The sequence below is a fragment of the Sorex fumeus genome, unplaced genomic scaffold (assembly GCF_029834395.1).
Source record: "Sorex fumeus unplaced genomic scaffold, SorFum_2.1 ptg000039l, whole genome shotgun sequence".
In the NCBI taxonomy this organism is placed as follows: domain Eukaryota; kingdom Metazoa; phylum Chordata; class Mammalia; order Eulipotyphla; family Soricidae; genus Sorex; species Sorex fumeus.
The window spans coordinates 28,545,340-28,565,682 of NW_026606096.1; the positions used below are offsets into that span (position 1 = coordinate 28,545,340).

General features: G+C 42.3%; 1 protein-coding gene and 1 non-coding gene across 2 annotated transcripts in view; one reads left to right on the forward strand and one right to left on the reverse strand.

The window, feature by feature from the left end:
- The window catches only part of SH3D19 (SH3 domain containing 19), a 199,603-nt gene that overhangs the window by 27,239 nt on the left and 152,021 nt on the right, over nt 1-20,343 (forward strand). The gene's annotated exons all lie outside the window — the stretch shown is intronic.
- LOC130028449 (small nucleolar RNA SNORA15) lies at nt 19,310-19,446 on the reverse strand. Its single transcript, XR_008793184.1, has one exon. It is a non-coding gene; the product is annotated as a small nucleolar RNA SNORA15 (small nucleolar RNA).

Sequence of the window (20,343 nt, forward strand, 5' to 3'; positions counted from 1 at the left end):
GATGCTCAGGGGTCCTCCTCGCCTTTGTTAGGTTCCATATGTGGGTTGAAGGGATCAATGCCCAGGGAAAGCTGCATGCAAGGTATAAGTTTTTTCTTCTATACTACCTTTCCTTGGTTAAAGTAATTTGAAAAGGTGAAAGAGAATGATTTCCAGTTGCTGAGTGGGAATCCAGAAGCAAAAGGCAGTTTCTTCCCAGTCACATTTACTAATGGAAATACTTCGTTTTGGTATAGTAAATCTAATACAGTAGATAGTTAAAAAAAATATTTTGGTTTGTTGAAGATTTTTTTTCTACATGCCATATGATGGTTTTAATTTGAAACAAAATTCTAGTACATTTTATAAATTGGAGACTTAAGAATATTTTAACATTACTCCCTTTGCCATTTATCTGTTTCCTTTTCCTGATAGTACTGAGTGTTAATATAAAAAAGAAACACTAAGTTTTCTCCAAATTTAAATCAGGTTTATTAACCTGAGTGAGGTAATTGTGCATTTTTGTTATATTGTTCTTCCAGCCACTAATAAATGCAAGAGAGAATAAAATACGTCTTATTTAAGACATATTTTAATATAAATATGCTTGTCAGATTTTTTGAAAATATCTGCCATAGTAATGACATGCTTATGATGTCAAGATAGTTATAAAGAGTCACATAATGAAAAAATGCCTTTAACTCCCCTTCTCACCTTTGTCATAGATGAGAGTCTCCCATTCAGTCACCCAACAAGTGGGTGGAATTGTTAACTTCTCTGTGATATTGGGCCAACAGATGGGCATGGTAAATGAAGTGACTTTTATGTTAGAGTATAGTTTCAACAAGGTAATGTCTGCATTTATTTCATCATACAATGGATGTATGATGATTTTGTGCACATAAAACTTTGTGCCTTGTCTAATAATATCTGGAATATTATTTAATCCCAGCCATACAGTATAGATGAAAGGATTCCAGCTCCTAAGACAAAGAGAAAAAAACATAGACTATACTTTGCTACAGCTGTGTCTGAACAAACATTCTGTTTGTAGCACCAAGCCTCTAGAAAAGAAAGAATGGTAACAATGCCTTCCCCTTCCCTTTTGTTGTTGATGGGAATGGCCAAGGCTGAGGAACAGTGGTTGTGGTACTTCCCAGGACATGTACACTTCAGTTTTGGTGTTTATACCCTGGGTTAAGGAGCACTAGAGATTACACACTTGGTTTTTGCTTTGGTTTCAGCTTTGGGAGATGCTTGAAAAATGCCATTGGTGTTTTGAGAAGGTTGCACTGAATGTGTGCATTGGAACAGGTAGAAAGTACTTTATTCTACCCCACGATTTATTAATACTTTATAGGCAAAATTCCAGATGAGAAATAGTTTTTCCTCAGCATTTTGATGTGCCTGCTCTATTTTCTTTGCGTTGTCAGTATTATTAAAGTCCTGTTATTTTGCTTTTCATTTTGCTTATTAGTGACCTGCTATTGCATAACAAGTTGCTACACAGTTTAGAATCTGAAAACTACAAACATTCATCTTATAGTTTCTGTGGGTCAGGAAGCAGATGTGACTTGGGTGAAGTGTCTTTGACTCAAGGCCTCTCACCAGGCTGTAGTCAAGGTGGGCAGCAGACATACCATATCTTAACTTGAAGATTATCTGCTTCACTCACACGTATATTGGCAGTCTGATTCTTTACTAGTTTCTGAAGTTTCTCTGGATATTTTCCTGAGCTACTTACCTTGTGGTGGCACCTTGCTTCACTCACAGCAGTTAGCTCTAGAAAGGAGCTGACATTGTCTTTGTGAGCCCCAAATCTTCAGAAAAAAAAGATCCCTTGAGAGTAGAATTTAGAAATGATTTGACCAAAAATGTTGAAAAACTTTTAAATATAGTGCTTTCATTTCTTTTCTGTCTTCATGCCTTGACCTGTGTTCAAGGTGTCCTAGGCATTTTTTTGCCTACCCATCTTACTGCTTTCATTTATCAGTTTATTCCTATGTGAAATAGTTCACTTCCCTCCCCTCCCCTCCCCTCCCCTCTTCTCCCCTCCCCTCCCCTCCCCTCTTCTCCCCTCCCCTTCCCTTCCCTATTTTTTAGACCACACCCGCCAGTACTCAGGGGTTATGACTGGCTCAGGGATATGGTGGTACTTGGGGAACTATGGGATGCCAAGGATTGAATGCCAGTTAGTTGTGAGCAAGTGAAGTGCCTTAACCATGTACTATCTCTCTGGTCACTCAACTATTTCCTTTTTTTTTTTCAAATTTTCAAATTTTATTTTCATAAAGATGTTCACAATAATTGATTGCATTCACTATTTCAGTACCAATCCCATCACCCTTACACCTTCCCACCATCATTATTTCGAAGTTTCCCACCACCACTTAAGCCTTCTCCAAAGGCAGATGCTAGATAATTTATTTTGTATTGCTTGTTATGAATAGTATAAGATATCTCTAGGGGTCTATCTCATGGTGATTCAGTAAAAAAGCAATAAATAGTATGATCTATCATGTGGCTGCAAAAGTTGGCCACATGCTCCTGGGGTTCTAAAAATTAAAATAATTGGGTTCTGGAACCATCTCTGCAACAGGTTCTGGAACCATCTCAGCAGCGAGCTTCTGGGTTCCATGAGGGTGGCAGCAGTTGTTTTCTGGACGTTTGCAGCTGCCAGGGTTCATCTGGTGCAGGCAGAGAGAGAGGATGCCTGCTTCCATCTGAGGCGCCCAGGTGAAATCAGCCTAGAGCATGGTCTGGAGCCATCCCTGAAGCGAGCTGCTAGTTTCCGAGATTCATTTGTAAGTCTCTGGATCCTGGCCGTTTATACACTTAATGGCTCAACTATTTCTTCAGAATGTGTTTGTACCAGCAGCTAGCTAGAACTCACATTTCAAAACAGTGTGCTGCTGTCAGTATCCACCTCTCACCAATAATGGAGCCTCCACAGACATTTATACTGAAAAAGCGCAAGCTGACTGCCAAGGCCAGTTCCCCTCAGTAGCATCCTCACCCCCAATAATGTGGGAGGAGTCTTGACATTGTCCACATACTAGAGAAAGAGAAAGATATGGGGGAATCTGATCATCCTATTTATCTGGCTTCCAGTTTCTCATCATCCACAATCTCCCCCTTCATTTCCCACACTAGGACCTGAATCTTCCCTCACCTCCCTCCTTCCTTCTGTTCCAGTTACAGACCCTACAGTCTTGGCTCAAGTGGAAACCACTCACCCAGTTGCTGCTTTTCTTTTCTGGATGAAGAATGTGGGCAAGATCCTAAGGCAGACACATCATATTATTAATATAATATAGTTATAACAGAGTAATGCTTCTAATATCTCGATTCACTGGAGTCTTCCCTCTTAATTTTTCAAATTGATTTTAAAGGTCATCTTTTTAACAAATCCCCAACTAGTGATAGAAATTCCGATATGACATACTAGAAACATGCATAAAGCATTATTTTGACATTTACTTGATGATCCAGTTACTCACTGGGAATAGCAAGTATATTTTGGTTGAAAATACGATATGTTTGTTGTTTTTGAGGTTTGTATTACTGTTTAATTTTATCACATTTGCTTTAACAATTACCTGGCAGTGTTTGTCTATCTTTGTTGTTTTGCTTCCTGTTATCTTTTGCTATGCTCAGTCGCCCCAACTCTAAAATCTTTGTGGGCCAGAAAAAGCAATGAATAAACTTAAGCCTGAAATGATTGACTAGCATTTGCACTGCTAGTTACCTGTGCTTGAAATGCTCTTTTCCTACATCCTCAGTTCAATCATATCACTCCTTAAGTCTTTGCTCCAATGATTCCTTCTTTATAAAGCCTTTCTTTCTTTCTTTCTTTCTTTCTTTCTTTTTTTCTTTCTTTCTTTCTTTCTTTATTTTTCTTTTTGGATCACACCCAGCAGTGCACAGGGGTTACTCCTGGCTCAAGCACTCAGGAATTACTCTGGCGATGCTCAGGAGACCATATGGGATGCTGGGAATCAACCCAGGTCGACCTCGTGCAAGGCAAATGCCCTACCTGCTGTGTTATTGCTCCAGCCCCAGGAAAGCTTTTCTTGGCTAGCATGTCAGTACCCTCTTGTCCCTGGCCCTCTCAGAGCAAAGGATGTGCAGGGATCTTTCCTCCTGCTACTCAGGGTCTGAGCCTGGTGCCTGGCAGGCAGTATCCTCTCAGGATTTTTGCGGGGGCCCCTGTTCACTGGCAAACTCCATGAGTGAAGTATTATTTTGGGGCCATCTCCAGCAGGACAGGGGTCATGCGGGTGTAGACCCAGCATTGCTTGCTCTACCATGAACTCTACTCTTTCGTCAGTTGCCTGATGATTTATGATGCTGAGTGGGGTCAAAAATTCTTGCTCTCCCTACTCTGCCCCACCCCAGCAACCTACCCAGCATTAGAAACAGTAAGAAGGCTCCACCAGCAGGGCACATGTCTCCTGTCCTCAGAATCAGCACCTCCTTCTTCGTGGGCTCTGATTTCCCAGGAGTGGCCTGTTGGGAAACAGCCACAGAAATGGGTTAGGAACAGGTTGCACACCTCTTCTCTCTCTCTCTCTCTCTCTCTCTCTCTCTCTCTCTCTCTCTCTCTCTCTCCTTTTTTCCCCCTGATGACAAGTAGTGAAGGGCCTTGAGTCGACCTAGCTCTGAGTCCTGTAGCTGCACTTTGTCCTGAGGGCGTGAGGCACCCTCTGCTGGCCAGGAGGTTTCTGTACTGTGAGGTGGAGGGTTTCTGTCTGTGAGATGGAGAAGGAAGGGAAGGGACTTGTACCTGCCAGCCTGAAGTTGGAGGACATTGGACAGAACAGGAACCTCTTGTCTGTAGCTATGAAAGGGGAACATTGCTGCTGTTCCTGCTGCTTCTGCTTCTTTTTCTGCTGCTGCTCTTTGGGTCACACCCAGTGATGCTCGAGTGTTACTCCTGGCTCTGCACTCAGGAATTACTCCTGGTGGTGCTCAGGGGACCATATTTGATGCCAGGGATCGAACCTGGGTCAGCTGCATACAAGGCAGAAGCCCTACCCGCTATACTATCTCTCTGGTTCTGCTTGCTTTTTCATAAAGAGCAAGAAGTGGAAGAGAGGTCATTATTATGGTGCCTGGCTAAATTTTCCTGATTTGTTGTTAAATTGCTGCTGTAAATTGAGCCCAGAACCTCATAGTATGCACAACTTGTTCAGTCAATGCGTTATTTGTTAGGGCAGTTTGCTTTCTGTGGATTTTGCGGTAACCATTCTTACAGATCTATTTATTTACTTCAGGTTTGGGTACCCCCATGCAATCCTCAGTATGTTAATTGAAATTTAACAGAGATGCTATTGAAGATCTGGCAAACATGAATAAGCTGTAGCACCTTTCAGACCTTATGGCTCACACATGTATATATCTGATCCTGATGGCAAAAGCTGCTTTGGTTAATGTAGGAAATGTATATGTTGTCAGCTTTTCTCGCCATCTGAGCCATATGAATATCTGCCCTGTACGTCTACCTAGATTCCTTGTGATAATGCTTAGCTTTTTCATTGATCAGCTTTCTCCTTGGCTTTTGAAACATCTTTTGGGCAAACTTCTTTCTCAGGCGCTTAATCTAATATTAATCTTCCTCAGGTGCTTAATCTAATATTAATCTTTCTCAGGTGCTTAATCAAAATATTATTTGCGTGATATTAGGCAATTTACTTAGTCTCTCAAAGTCTCAATTTTGTCTTTTTGTTATTTTCTTTGTGAAAAGTGAGATGATGAGTTAAGATCAAATAATTTTTGAAATGATTAGCAACATAATAGAGGAGGCAAAAATAAATGCCAAAATTAGAAAAGAAAGATGTTTGTTACCCAGGTAGTTGACTTAGCAGGTCTTTCACAGGCATCATGACTTGGCTCAAAGTTTTTCAATCTTGGTCTTGGGCCCTAAATTTTTCAGTTTATTTTATTCTGGACTTATCAGAGAACCTAGAGTAGATAAAATTCAGGAGACTCTGAATTTTGTTTGTGGACTACGCCCAGTGGGATGCAGACGCTACTCTCAGCAGTGTGCTTGCTCCCTGAAGGTGCTTATTGCTTTGGGGACTATTGTGCTGGGGATCAAAAGCAGACCTCCTGCATGCAAAGCTTGCACTCCAGCGATTTGAACCATCTCTCTTGCCTGGACTCTCTAAATTTTAAGAGGATTATGCCTGAACAAAAATATTTAAAGTGAGCTATTCATTTCTATTATTAGGAATTTTCATTTTTTCCAAACAGGGTAAATCTTGGTAAGAGTAGAAAAACCAAATTAATATGTGGAAAGTGGTTTGAAGGTACTTCAGATCAGAAGACATGGAAGTAAATAATGTTCACATGCGTTTTGCTTACTAGCATGAATCATTTCTTCTTTACAAAATTAGGTAAAAGAGCACTTCTTCATAATAAAATGTAGAGTTTTTTTGTTTGTTTGTTTTGGGGCCACACCAAGCTGCATTCAGGGTTTACATTGTTTGTTTGCTTTGGGGCCACACCAAGCTGCATTCAGGGTTTACACCTGGCTATGTGTTCAAGGGTCACTCCTAGTAGGCTTGGGGGATCATATGGGATAACGAGGATCGAACCCGAGTCGGTCATGTGCAAGGCAAGATCAGCCCTCAAAATGTAGTTTTTAAATATCGTTTTTCCCCCCTTGAACAAGCTAGAGTCTGATGAATGTGCATTTCTGACTTTTGTTTTCTTATATTTCATGCGAACCATTTCCCTTTTAATATTTCAGCTGGAACACAATATTGTTGATTAGGTACAGTGGGTGTCGCGGCCGCGCAACATCTTATTATGACATCTTTTTATCTCATTCCTACTTTGGACAAACTGGCAGGCTACCGAATGTAGCCTGCCCACATGGCAGAATCTGGCAAACTCCCCATGGCGTACCCAATATGCCAAATACCAGTAACAATGATGGGTCTCATTCTCCTTAAGAGCCTTGAATATAATCTCAGGGCTAGGATGAAAGAGATGTTACTGGGGCCTGCTCGAGGCAATCGATGAATAACAGGATGATTTGTGATTTGTGATTTTGTGAGGTACAGTGGGTAGGGTATTTGCCTTGTACATGGCCAACCTAGGTTTGATCCCAGGCATTCCATATGGTCCCCTGAGCTCCGCCAGGAATAATACCTGAGTATCATTAAGTGTGCCCTTTCCTCCAAAAAACCCTCCCCCCAAATATTATTGCTTTATACTTTCTTGGGTATGGTATTTCTATTACATTGCTTTGAGATCTATTGCATTGCTTTGAGATTCTGTTACTTTATATTCCCCAGATGAGTGCAGTCTATCTATGTCTGTCTCTCGACACTACTTCCACTACCCAGCCGTCGCCACACTCGAGGATGCTTTCTGGACCCGCGCGGCCGCTTGGCCGCGCAACACATCATAAGACACTAAATACCCATTTTCTGGAATTGTACCATATTTGATAGGGTTCAAATATGGTAACACCTACAAGGGTGATTAGAGGTCACCCAAAAGCCTCTATCCCTCTCGGAAAGACTGGCAAGCTACCGAGAGTATTCCGCCCGCACGGAAGAGCCTGGCAAGCTATCCGCTGTGTATTCGATATGCCAAAACCAGTAACTACAACTGGTCTCATTCACCTGACCCTGAAGGCTTCAACGACATGGCAGCACTGAGAAGGATGAGAAAGGAGAGGCTGACAAAATCTCAAGGCCGACCTAGGCTGCCACAACGAAGGAAGACAAAAATGATCGTCTGTACTTTCAATGCACGTACGCTAGCATCAGATGCATCCATCGAGGACCTGATGGTACAAGCGCGAATGATCAAGTACGACATCATTGGTCTGACCGAGACAAGAAGGCACAAATCTCATCATGCCGTTTTTGACACTGGAGAAGAATTGTTCCTCGGAACATGCGATAAAAGAGGTGTTGGAGGCGTCGGTGTCCTTGTCAACACAAACTTGGCCAAGAGCATTGATTCATTCGAATGCCTAACAACCCGAATCGGACGTTTACATTTGAATAGATGTGGCTCATTGCCTGCAGTTTCTATCTTCGTTGTCTATGCACCAACATCTCATTATGATGAAAGAGAAATCGAGAAGTTCTACATGGAGCTAGAGAAGTTCTATAAAGAAGACCACACCTTCTACAAGATCATTGTGGGTGATTTTAATGCCAAGATAGGACCGAGAAGATCAGCTGAAGAACTTCACATCGGGACCCATGGCCTAGAATGGAACGAACAGGGTGAGAGACTGTCTGAGTTCATCATGTCGACCAAGACCATTCATGGTAACTCACAGTTCCAGAAGGCAGAATCTAAACGATGGACATGGGAGTCTCCCGGTGGACGATTCCACAACGAAATAGACCACATCATATTCAATCGACTGATGTCGCTGTTGTTCCAAAATTTCGAACGGGATCGGACCACCGTCTCCTTCGTGCAAAATTCTACTTCACAGAGCGGGGAGAAAGGGCTGCAAAGTTCAAAAAGAGAATTCCCAGAACGACCACCAACTGGGAACTCTTTGGCACTATTGCGGCAACATGGGAAGATGCCATTGTTGACAACATTGACGAGGAATACGATCGACTGGTTCAGCACCTCCATGAATGTGCGAGGAACGCCAAGAGAGAGATAGCCACAAAAAGTCGCCTATCTTCGAAAACTCTTGAGCTAATTCGCCAGCGTGGTTTGGCGCATGCCTCAGGCAACCGCAAGCTAACGTCCGAGCTTGCAAAGCAGTGCAGAGATGCGATCAAGGAAGACCTCAAAGAGAGAAGAGCAGAAGTACTGGTAGATGCGGCAGAAGCCGGGAAAAGTATTCGTAACGCCCGCCTGTCCTTCGCCAACTATAAGACCAAGATGACTGCCCTCCGACGTCCTGATGGATCCATCACATCCTCCAGAACGGCAATGGAGAAGATTATCCATGACTTCTACTCAAATCTCTTCGATAGCCATGTCCACTTGCCGACATACCAAATTCCACAGGATGGGTATGTCGTTCCCAATGTTCTCCCTTCCGAAATCCGACACGCCATTTCGTCGGTAAAGAAACAAACAGCACCCGGCCCAGACAAGGTCAGACCTGAACACCTGAAGACCCTGCCGTCAGTACTCATCAATACACTGGCTCGGCTCTTCGCTCGCTACCTGTCTGAATGCAAGGTTCCGTCCCAATGGAAAACCAGCAGGACCGTACTACTGTTCAAGAAGGGAGACATCCATGACATTGGCAACTATCGCCCAATCTGCCTATTGTCTGTCATCTACAAGTTGTTCACTTGAGTCATCCTGAATAGGATTGGCAGAACACTAGATGAAGGACAACCATGCGAGCAAGCAGGGTTCCGCAAAGGATTCAGCACCATCGACCATATCCACACGATAACCAAGCTCATTGAGGTTTCTCGGGAGTTCAAGATGCCGCTCTGCTTAACGTTCATTGATTTAAAGAAGGCCTTTGATTCTGTTGAGACAGAAGCGGTCATTGAAGCCAATCAGGGCATTCAAGCCCAATACATCAGGATCCTCCATGAGCTGTATTGCGGATTCACTACCAGGATCTCACCATTCTACAAAGAAGTGATCGTTGATGTCAAGAGAGGGGTGCGGCAGGGTGATACCATTTCACCGAAACTCTTCAATGCCACCCTCGAGAACATCATGCAACGACTGGAATAGGAAGGAATGGGAGTGAAGATAGATGGTCGGCAACTACACCACCTCCGCTTTGCTGATGACATTGTTTTAATAACACCAAACATCAGCCAAGCGGCACAAATGCTGGCCGACTTTGACCGTGAGTGTGGAAAGGAAGGACTACAGCTGAATCTTACGAAGACAATGTTTATGAGAAACAGCCTTGTTCCTGACGCCCCATTCGCTCTCAATGGAACGACCATCTCCGAATGCAACAGCTATAGTGTACCTAGGTCGAGAGGTCAACATGACAAATGACCTGGCACCCGAGCTGCGCAGGAGGAAGAGAGCGGCTTGGAACACCTTCAAGAACGTCGAAGAAATAGCTAAGAGGACGAAGAACCTCCTCCGGCTCCGGGCACATCTCTTTGATTCCACTGTTCTTCCTGTATTAACATATGCCTCAGAGACCTGGGCCCTACGCAAACAAGATGAGAACGCTATTCAGGTCTCCCAAAGAAGAATAGAAAGAGCTATGCTTGGAATATCACGTTTCACTCAAATGAGAGAACAAATCCGGAGTTCTGACATCCGTCGATGATCAAGGATCAGGGACGCTGTCTCATTTGCCAAGGTGTCGAAAATCAGATGGGCTGGTCACGTAATGAGATTTAAAGATGACCGTTGGACTAGAGCTGTTACTGATTGGATTCCACGGGATGTCAAGAGACCGCGTGGCCGCCCACCTACCAGATGGTCAGACTTCTTCGTCAAGATCATGAACGATCGGTTTGAGGCCCTTCATGTTCCCGGAGCGAAGAGATGCCATTGGGCTACACTAGCACGCGACAGGGACAAATGGAGACGTTACTGGCGCCCGCTCGAGCAAATCGACGGCTAATGGGAAGTTAAGTGATTAAGTGAAGTGAGATCATATCCAAATCTCCAAGTTTAGCTTATTCCTAGGTGATATAAGGTATGATTCACTGAATCTTGTTTATTTGTTTTGGCGTCACTAGACCTCGGGGTGCTTGGGTTACTTCTGGGTCAGTACTCAGGGATGCTTCTGGTGATGCTCTGGGAATCATGTAGCGTGGCAGGAATCAAACCTAGGGCTTCCTACATACAAAGCATTTGCTTTGTATGCTCTTCTGCTGAGCCACATCCCAAGCCTTTGAATTTTCTATTGTTGTTTTCAATAAATAACAGTCTCATTCTATCTCATCTATTATGCATATATTTTATTTAAGTTTCAGTTTAGAAGATTCTGGTTGACAAGGGACATAGTATTGTGTAGTGAAAGTAGTTCCCCATTCTTCCCACTCTCAATAGTTATAATTATTATTTAGATGGTTTTCCAATCTTTTATATTTAGGAGTTCAAGGATTATCTTTTGTGTCCTGAGCTGAGAGTTGTATCAGATAACTTATAAGGTGACTTACAATTATTTTATGATACTAAAACTTGCTTTTGTCTCCTTGTTCGTTTTTGTCTCTAGTATCTCGATTCATCATCTTTCACAGTCTTTTCTTTTTATTCACTTAGCATCCCAGATTTAGTATCTTTTCTTTTGTTAAGTCATTTTCTATAGTGTTAATTATGTTTTGCTTGCAATTCTGTAGTGTTGTCATTAAAAAAAAAAAACAGGGAATCTGATGCTAACAGGAACAGTGTTCTTTTGAGAATAAACTGTTACCATTCTTTTTCTTTTAAATTATTATTATTAGTGAAACACCATGAGGTACAGTTGTAGACTTACAAATTTTCATGCTTGGGTTTCAGTTATACAATGATCAAGTACCCATCCCTCCACAAGTGCCCATTCTCCACCACCAATGAACCCAGTAGCCCTCCCACTCCCCCACCCCCCCCACCTCTGTGGCAGGATATTCCCTTTTGCTCTCTCTTTCCTCTGGGGTGTTGTGGTTTACAATAGAGGTATTGAGTGGCCATCGTGTTCTGTCTATATAGTCTACTTTCAGCACGCATCCCAAGCGAGTCTTCCAAACACCCTTTACTTGGTGTTCCCTTCTCTGTCTGAGCTGTCTTTTCACTCAGCATGTGCTGCCAGCTTCCAAGCTGTGGAGCAGACCTCCTGGTACTTATCTCAACTATTCTTGGGTGTTCGTCTCCCATTCTGTTACTTTATATTCCCCAGATGAGTGCAGTCTTTCTATGTCTGTCCCTCCCTTTCTAACTCATTTCACTTAGCATGATACTTTCCATGTAGAACCACTTGTTTGCAAATTTCATGACTTCATCATTTCTAACAGCTGCATAGTATTCCATTGTGTAGATGTACCAAAGTTTCTTTAACCAGTCGTCTGTTCTCGGGCACTCAGCATTTTTCCAGATTTTGGCTATTGTGAAAACTGTTTTCATTCTTTGAATTGTTTATGCTTTGTATACTTTTGTATTCGTGCAACATAGTATTTTATTCAGGATTCTTACTATTTTATTTATGTGTATGGTAAAGGTAAAGGTAAAGGCCCTCCCGTTGATCATCGATTTGCTCGAGCGGGCCCAGTAACGTCTCCGTTGGAGACTTTGTTGTTACTGTGTTTGGCAAATCGAGTACGTCACAGTGAGCTTGCCAGGATATGCCGTGCGGGCGAGATACTCTCGGTAGCTTGCCGGGCTCTCCGAGAGGGGCGGAGGAATCGAACTCGGGTCGGCCATGTTGGCTGCATGCAAGGCAAACGCCCTACCGCTGTGCTATGTGTATGGAAAGCTTTTTATTTTTTTAATTCTTTTTGTGTAGTGTGTCACCCCGAGTTTCACATATAAAGAATGTGTTTACCACTGAGCTACATCCCTGACCACTATGAAAAGTTTTATAATGGTCCAGATTTATTTATTTTTATAAATTATCTTTGCAGTGTTATTAAAACATTTTTCTAATTAATAAAAAAAAATGACTTTTTTATGGCATACGTGGCCACACAACTTCTTATAGTCTAGTTCTCCTTCTCGGAGAACCTGGCAAGCTACCGAGAGTATCCTGCTTGCATGGCAGAGCCTGGCAAGCTCCTGTGGCATATTTGATATACCAAATACAGTAACAATGATGTGTCTCATTCCCCTGATCCTGAAAGAGCCTCCAATGCAGCACCATTGGGAAGCACGAGTGAGGAGAGGCTGCAAAAATCTCAGGGCTGGAACGAATGCAGATGTTACTGGTGCCCACTCAGGCAAATCGATGAATAACAGAATGACAGTGACAGTGACAGTGATAGTTTATATTGGTACTGAAATGTGAGGAGATTTTTCACTTGCTGTATATAAATACTCTCTGGTCATGGATATTGAGATCTGAAAATCTAATACACATTATCCCAAACCCCTATATACTCATGAGTACAAGCATACAGGATTTAGACTATACAGTTAACAGGAGACTCAGACAGACAGCATTGTCCTTTTGAATACCCATCTCTGCTTAAACTTGCGTTTCTTTAATTTGCAGTTAGGTTTTTTTTTTTTCTTTTTGGGTCACACCTGACGATGCACAGGGGTTCCTCCTGGCTCTACACTCAGGAATTACCCCGGGCGGTGCTCATGGGACCATATGGGATGCTGGGAATCGAACCTGGGTCGGCCGTGTGCAGAGCAAACACCCTCCCTGCTGTGCTATCACTCCAGCCCCTATTTGTGGTTAGTTTTGACCTCCTAACTTCTTTTTTTTTTCCTCCTAACTTCTTAGTACAGATCTTTCTCTTATTCGTCCAGTGGAAGGTATCTTCATTTAAAATGACCTTAGTGAACTAGCTTCCTGATGTTTACATCTGTTTAACTCAATTCTAAGAAATAGAATACAGCAAAAGATATGAGGTCTGAGGTGTCACTTTTGCGATTAGATTATAAAAGATATCCATCTTGATTGTTTTCACTTTCTCTTATTTTTGGGAGAGGGAGGAGGCCACATTTGGCAGTGCAGGGCTTACTCCTGGTTCTGTGCTCAGAGAACTGTGCTTACTCCTGGCTGACTCGGAACTATATAGGGTAACAGGGATTGAACCTGGGCTGACTGTGTGCAAGGCAAGTGCCCTTCCTATTGTACTATTGTTCTGGCCCCTCTTATGTATCACAGTTTATAAGAGTGGAACTAATGACTGTGAGTTAGCCCATCAGAGAGAACTGACTTAGCTTAGAAGTAAATCCTCTGAGGCATGTCATCTATCTGTGTATCTGTTTTTGTTTTGGGGTTTGGTTGTTTGACTTTTTGGGTCACACCCAACAGTGTTCAGGGGTTACTCCTAGCTCTACACTCAGAAATTACTCCTGGTGGTGCTCAGGGAACAGTATAGGATGCTGGGGATCTAAACTGGGTCAGGCACATGCAAGGCAAGTACCCTACCCACTGTACTATCGCTTCGGCCCCCTATGTTTTAAATCAGACACTTTTCTTAAGGGTTTTGACATGACTGAAGTTCTGGATGATAGAGCAGTACCCTGTAGCTCCCTCCTGTAGGACCCTGAGCCAGAACAACTCAGATAAACTTTCTCCAAATAGTGACCCATAGAAACTATGAGGTAATACGTGTATGTAGTTCTTCTGTTATTTGTAATCATTTGTCATGTACAGTAGATAGCTGCTACACCACTCTAGGCTCCTAACTGAATTTGGGGATTTCTAATCTTCCAAGTCCCTACTTTTTCTTTTTTTTCAGGATGCAATCCAATACTAGATTGGACGATTTTTATCTTGACTTCAGCTAAGGACAACATAATTAACTTCTATAGACCCTACATTCTTCATCTATAGAATGTGGATATTGGTTAGTCTAAATGATTTCTAGATCACTCTCAGGCCTGAAGTTCTGTGTTTTCATTTATATGTGTATATTTATTTATATTGGGTGGAGGGGCATACCTGGCAATGCTTAGGGAACATTCGCAGTGGCAAGATTTAGAGTTAACATGCACGACAAGTGCCTTAACCCCTGATTTGTCTTTCTGGCACTCTCTATCTTTTTTTAAATAAGGTCCATTCAATGGTCCTTGGGGTCCAGCATCCTGGTGGTACTGGGAAGAAAGGAATATGTAACACCAGAGACTAAATTCAGGGCCTTCACTATGGTAGATGTGTGCTCTATCAGCATCTTCCCTAGCCCTACATTTTTGTGCTCTTATATTTACCCAGGTCCCATCTCCAGTTTCATCAAAAGAATACATATAAGGCATAATCATTAGAATCAGTCAATTTTTTTTCCAAGCTGGGAATCTTGCTTTCTAGGTTGCCTAGAGAATAAAGACAACACACAGTTTTGGTTAATGGGATCTGTACTAGAAGTTGAGGAACTGAATCTGTTTAGCCAAATCTGCAGAATTCACAATCCCTAGAATTTGTCTTTTCTCTTATTGTTATTATATTGGTGTTTTTGGTCGTAGGGGATGTGCTAGGGGAGGCCATGGTCTATCTCCAACAGTGCTCGGGATATACAGGATGGAACTCGGGCCCTTACACATGAATTCTGCCCCTTGAGCTGTAAACCTACCCCTAGAGACTTCAACTGTTAGATAGTACCTGGAGAAAAAGAGCAGAAGCAAAGCAGGGAAGAACTCAGAGAATTTCAGATTGGGTATGACAGAAAAAGTTAGTAATGAGATGTCTGTCCTCTAAATCCAACATTTATAGAATCTGATATTTGTATATATCCCAGACTCGATCTTTTGGATGTAGTATAACTCCTACCCTCAGCTACCTCCTTGTCATTCCTTTCCAGGGCTAAGTCTTTGCCATTATTTGATACCTTCCATTCCCTTGTTTACTCTGTATGTGACAGTTAAGTGGGACCGTTTGGTATTTTTTCCTTCTTCCTCTGATTACTTCACTTAACATGATACCCTCCTGTTCTCTCCCGGGTTGCAGTGAACTGCATAATTTCATCCTTCTTTTTGGTATTCCGTAGTATTCAATTTTGTATATATAGCACAGCCTCTTTTTCCATTTGTGTATTTTTGGACATTTGGGTTGTTTCCATATCGTGTCTATTGTACTAAGTGTTGCAATGAACATAGGTATGCATATCTTTTAAAAATATTTTACTTTCATAAAGTTATTCACAGTAATTTATTACATTCAGTATTCCAATACCAATCCCACCACCATTATACCTACCCACCACCAATATTTTGAATTTTCCCTACCACCACCCAAGACTACCCCAATAGCAGGATCTAAATGATTTATTTTGTATTATTTGTTATGGGGCCGGAGTGATAGCACAGAGGGTAGGGTGTTTGCCTTGTACGCTGCCGACCCGGGTTCGATTCCTCCACCCCTCTCAGAGGGCCCGGCAAGCTACCGAGAGTATCCCGCTCGCACAGCAAAGCCTGGCAAGCTACCGGTGATGTATTTGATATGCCAAAAAAAAAAAAAAATCAAACCAGTAACGACAAGTCTCACAATGGAGACATTACTGGTGCCCGCACAAGCAAATTGATGAACAATGGGAGGACAGTGCTACAGTGCAGTACTACTTGTTATGAATAATTGGCTAAAAATGATCAAAGTTTCCTTAGAAGAAAGTGTGTGAAGATTGTTGTATCTTATCCTGGAGCCACTAAGCCCTTGTATAAGAGATTCACTAACATGCTGCTGTTACAGGTTGAGCCTTGTATAGTACTGTCCTCCCGTTGTTCATCGATTTGCTCGAGCAGGCCCAGTAACGTCTCCGTTGTGAGACTTGTTGTTACTGTGTGGCATATTGAATATGTCACAGGTAGCTTGCCAGGCTTTGCCGTGTGAGCGAGATACTCTCGGTAGCTTGCCGGGCTCTCCGAGAGGGGCAGAGGAATTGAACCCGGCTCTGCCGGGCCGGCCACACACAAGGCAAACACCCTACCTCTGAGCCTTGTGTGCAAATATATAATTTTTTTTTAAATCAAGATCAGTTGCCTTCTGCTTTATACCCCATCCATTGTAGTCTGCACTCCATTGTAGTCTGTATATCAGTGGTGTAGAGTGTGAGATGTTTAGAAATTCTAAAATTTTAAATAGGTTGGTACAACTGGAGTTAAGTTTTTAACTGGATGGTGACTTTGGGGGCCAGAGGCATGTCTGCAGCTTGTTGCTCTCTTCTGAGATTTATTTGTGTGTCATGTATGCATATCTTTTTGAGTTAATGTTTTTGTGTTTTGTGGGCAGACACTAAGAAGTGGTATCAGTGGGTCATATGGGAGCTTATTTTTACTTGTGTTTTTTTTTTAACCCTCTTTGGTTTTTTGGGACACCCTATACAGTGCTCAATTACTTTTACTAGCTTTGTGCTCAGGAACTGTTTTGTTGTTGCTGTTGCATTTTGGGTCTCACCTAGAGATGCTCAGGGGTTACTCCTGGTTCTGCACTGAGGATTTACTCCTGGTGGTTCTTGGGGGACCATATGGGATGTCGAGGATTGAACCCGGGATGGCCGCATGCAAGTATGCTATCTGCTGTACTCTCTCTCTGACCCCTGTGCTCAGGAAGTGACCCTTGTCTGGGGCTTATAGCTAGTCTTTGAAATGAAGAGTTGTTTTGGGAGACTGAGCCCTTAATCTATGGAGCTTGGTACTATCTCTGGTTAGAAAACATCAGAACATCAGAATTAAATTGAATTCTGATCAGGCTGATCCGCCTCCTCTCTGATTTACTGTTTAGCCTTGTGCAGGTCCTAGAATAACTGCAGCCTCTGATCTCTTTTGAGATTTATTTATGGGTCTCTGAAGCAATGCCAATAGAAGAGCTTACATGGTGGCTCTGTAGTTGGTTCATGGGGGTGGCTGCCACATACCTAACTTTTTGCAGTTTAATTTCTTGGGAAACTTGGTCCTGAGTTTTAGGGTTCTGACCACAGGCACAGCAGCAATTTTGGGGTTTCAGAAAGCCTGAAAGCACCATCAGGCTGCTGATGCACTCGCCCTGCAGATAGAGGTTGACTTACTCGCTGCTCTTCTTTTCATACTTTATTGATTTTCTTTTGCTTAGTCTCACTCATAACTGTCTCTGATGATCCCCTTGACATTTTACAACAATTTTGTTAGTACAGAATAATCTTTCCATCTCAAAATACTTACTCATTGTAAAAAGTCCCTTTTATCAGGAAAAATGCCATGCTTGTGGGTTCTGGGGATGAACGTATAATTATTCTTGGGTGTGGAGGGGGAATGTTTATTCAGCCTACACTGGATTTGAGATCTTGTAAATCTCCTTTTTACCCTTTTATATTTGATCGAAGTATGACAATCCTGTTGTGTGAACCAAGAGTCCTGCTTGGTTTCTCTTTTTTAAGTCAATTCCAACCCCTGCCCTGCCCTCCCCTCCCCTCCCCTCCCCTCCCTTCCCCTCCATTCCCCACCCCTCTCCTGCCCTCCCTTCCCCCCCTTTTTTGGATAATGTTCATTGGTACTCAGGGCTATTCCTGACTTGGGGGTAGTGGCTTCTGGTGGTGCTGGGGCTGGGAGGACATGCAGTGTCAGGGATGAATCTAGGCCTTCATACATGCAAAACAGGCACTTTAGTCTATTGAGCTAACTTTCTGCTCTTTAAAAATTCTTATTCTTGCCTGGGCTGCTGATTGAGCTGCTTATCAGCCATGGTCCCAGAGACTCAGAAACAAATCTCGGAACCCAGTGGCTTTTGGCAGAAATCCTTCCAGATTTAATTATTAAAACTTTAGAATCCCAAAATCATATGCAATTCATAATCCAATAGTAGAAAACAAATCGTCTAATGTTGCCTTTTCAGCAGATCTGAGTGTTGGGGTGAAATCCCAAATAATAATGGTGGGTCTGGTGTCAAAATACTGAATGTAATCAGAGTAGAGAGAAAGTAACATTGAAATTGTCTGCCACACAGGCAGGGGGAGGGAGTGGGATGAGGGTATTCTGGGGTTTTTGGTGGTGGAAAATGTGCACTGGTGAAGCGTTGGGTGTTTCATCATTATATGACTGAGACTTAAACTGAAAACTTTGTAACTGCTCTCACAGTGATTCAGTTTAAAAAAAAAAATCTTATTCTTTCCAGCTTGATATTCCAGTCCCTCTGTGGAATATCACCCACACACTATTCATTTAAAAAAAAATCTCATCCAAATTCTATTAAAACTTAGCTCAATTCTGCTCAGTCTGCCCTCTCCTTTCTAAATTAACCAAAACTGAATGCCCTTGGCATTTTCAAAGTTTAGACCCCCATTGTATTCTGTTCAAAGGAGTGTGATCTTAGGTGTTATAGAGAGATATAAAGTGCCACAGGATTAGACCCAATCACTTTATTCAACCCACATGGTGATGGTAAATGAAGGTGTAATGTGGCAAAAAAAAAAAAAAAAGAGTGGAGAGAATCTGGGTCAGCTAAGGATAATAATTCTGAAAGACAGTTAAAAAGTTATATTTCAGTCTTTTGTTTAGTCAGTGACCAGTTCATTTCAATTTTCTGATAGTATGGAATAAAATTAATATACCTTATTTGCATTTATTTAATTTTTTGGTTTGTTTTTGTTTGAGGGCCACACCAGGTAAGATACTTTGCGATTGTCATCGGACCTTGTAAGATGCCAGGATTCAAACCCAGGTCTGCTGAGTGCAATGCAAGCACCTTACCCACTGTACTACCTCTCCAGCCCTCAAATTAATATAATTGCTGATTATTTTGAATTATTCCTTCCCTTTCCTTTCTTCATGAAGAAGGAACTTTTTTTTTAGCCTCTTTTAATAATGATATGCCATGAAATAACAGCATACCATCAAAAGCCATTTCAAGGGAAAAACTTTATTACTGCCTAGTGTCTGGCTGTGTAAGAAAGAATATGTTTAATGAAATACTCAGGTAGCTGATTTATTTTTTTGTTGGGGGTGGGGAGATGGGTGGCAGTGCGCCATACCCATGGTGCCCAGGGCTCACTCCTGGCTATGCTCTCAGGAATCACTCATGGTGGTGCTCGGGGACCATAAGGGATGCCAGAAATCAAACCGTTTGCAAAGCAAGCACACTACCTGCTGTTCTAACATTCTGTTCTGTCATTATCACAGGCAGCTGATTTCTAGCCTGTATAGCAAGTACCACAACTATAATGTGTATGCATTAACTAAGTGAGAGCTCTGGCAATCATGTGCAAGCACTTCGACTAAAGGAGAGCAATACTCAATCCTGCAACCTGATATGTGACTTCCAGTGAGCACCACAGCATAACCCCCAGTCATTCCAACAACAATGAAGAGAATGGGGGAAGTTAGAAACAAACAAGTCTGGAAAGATAACTTAACAGGCTGTCATGTGTGACTTGCACGCAGGAGTCCAAAGTTTCATCCCAAGCACTCTCCCACCAATACCACTTGGAGCAACCACTGAGCAGGGAGTAGCCATGAGTTGGCAAGGTTTGACCCAGGAACCACACATACAGAGTCACACACACATTCACACAAACACTATGATGAATGAAATTGATAAAAATTTCTTTCTGAGCTCCTGGAAACCTATGTAGAGAAGAAAATAGTATAGGACACATTATTTCTTCACAAAAAAGAAATATATTCATTAAGTAAAATTATATGCTTCCATATAATATACTTTATTACAGAAATTACTTGAGGGCTAGAGAGATAGATAGTACAAAGGAAGGCACTTCTGTTGCCAGAACCAACCTGGGTTCAGTTTCCAACACCATATATGTTCACCCAACCCCCGCAGGAGTAAGTCCTGAGCACAGCAGTGTGTGGCCCAAAGAAAAG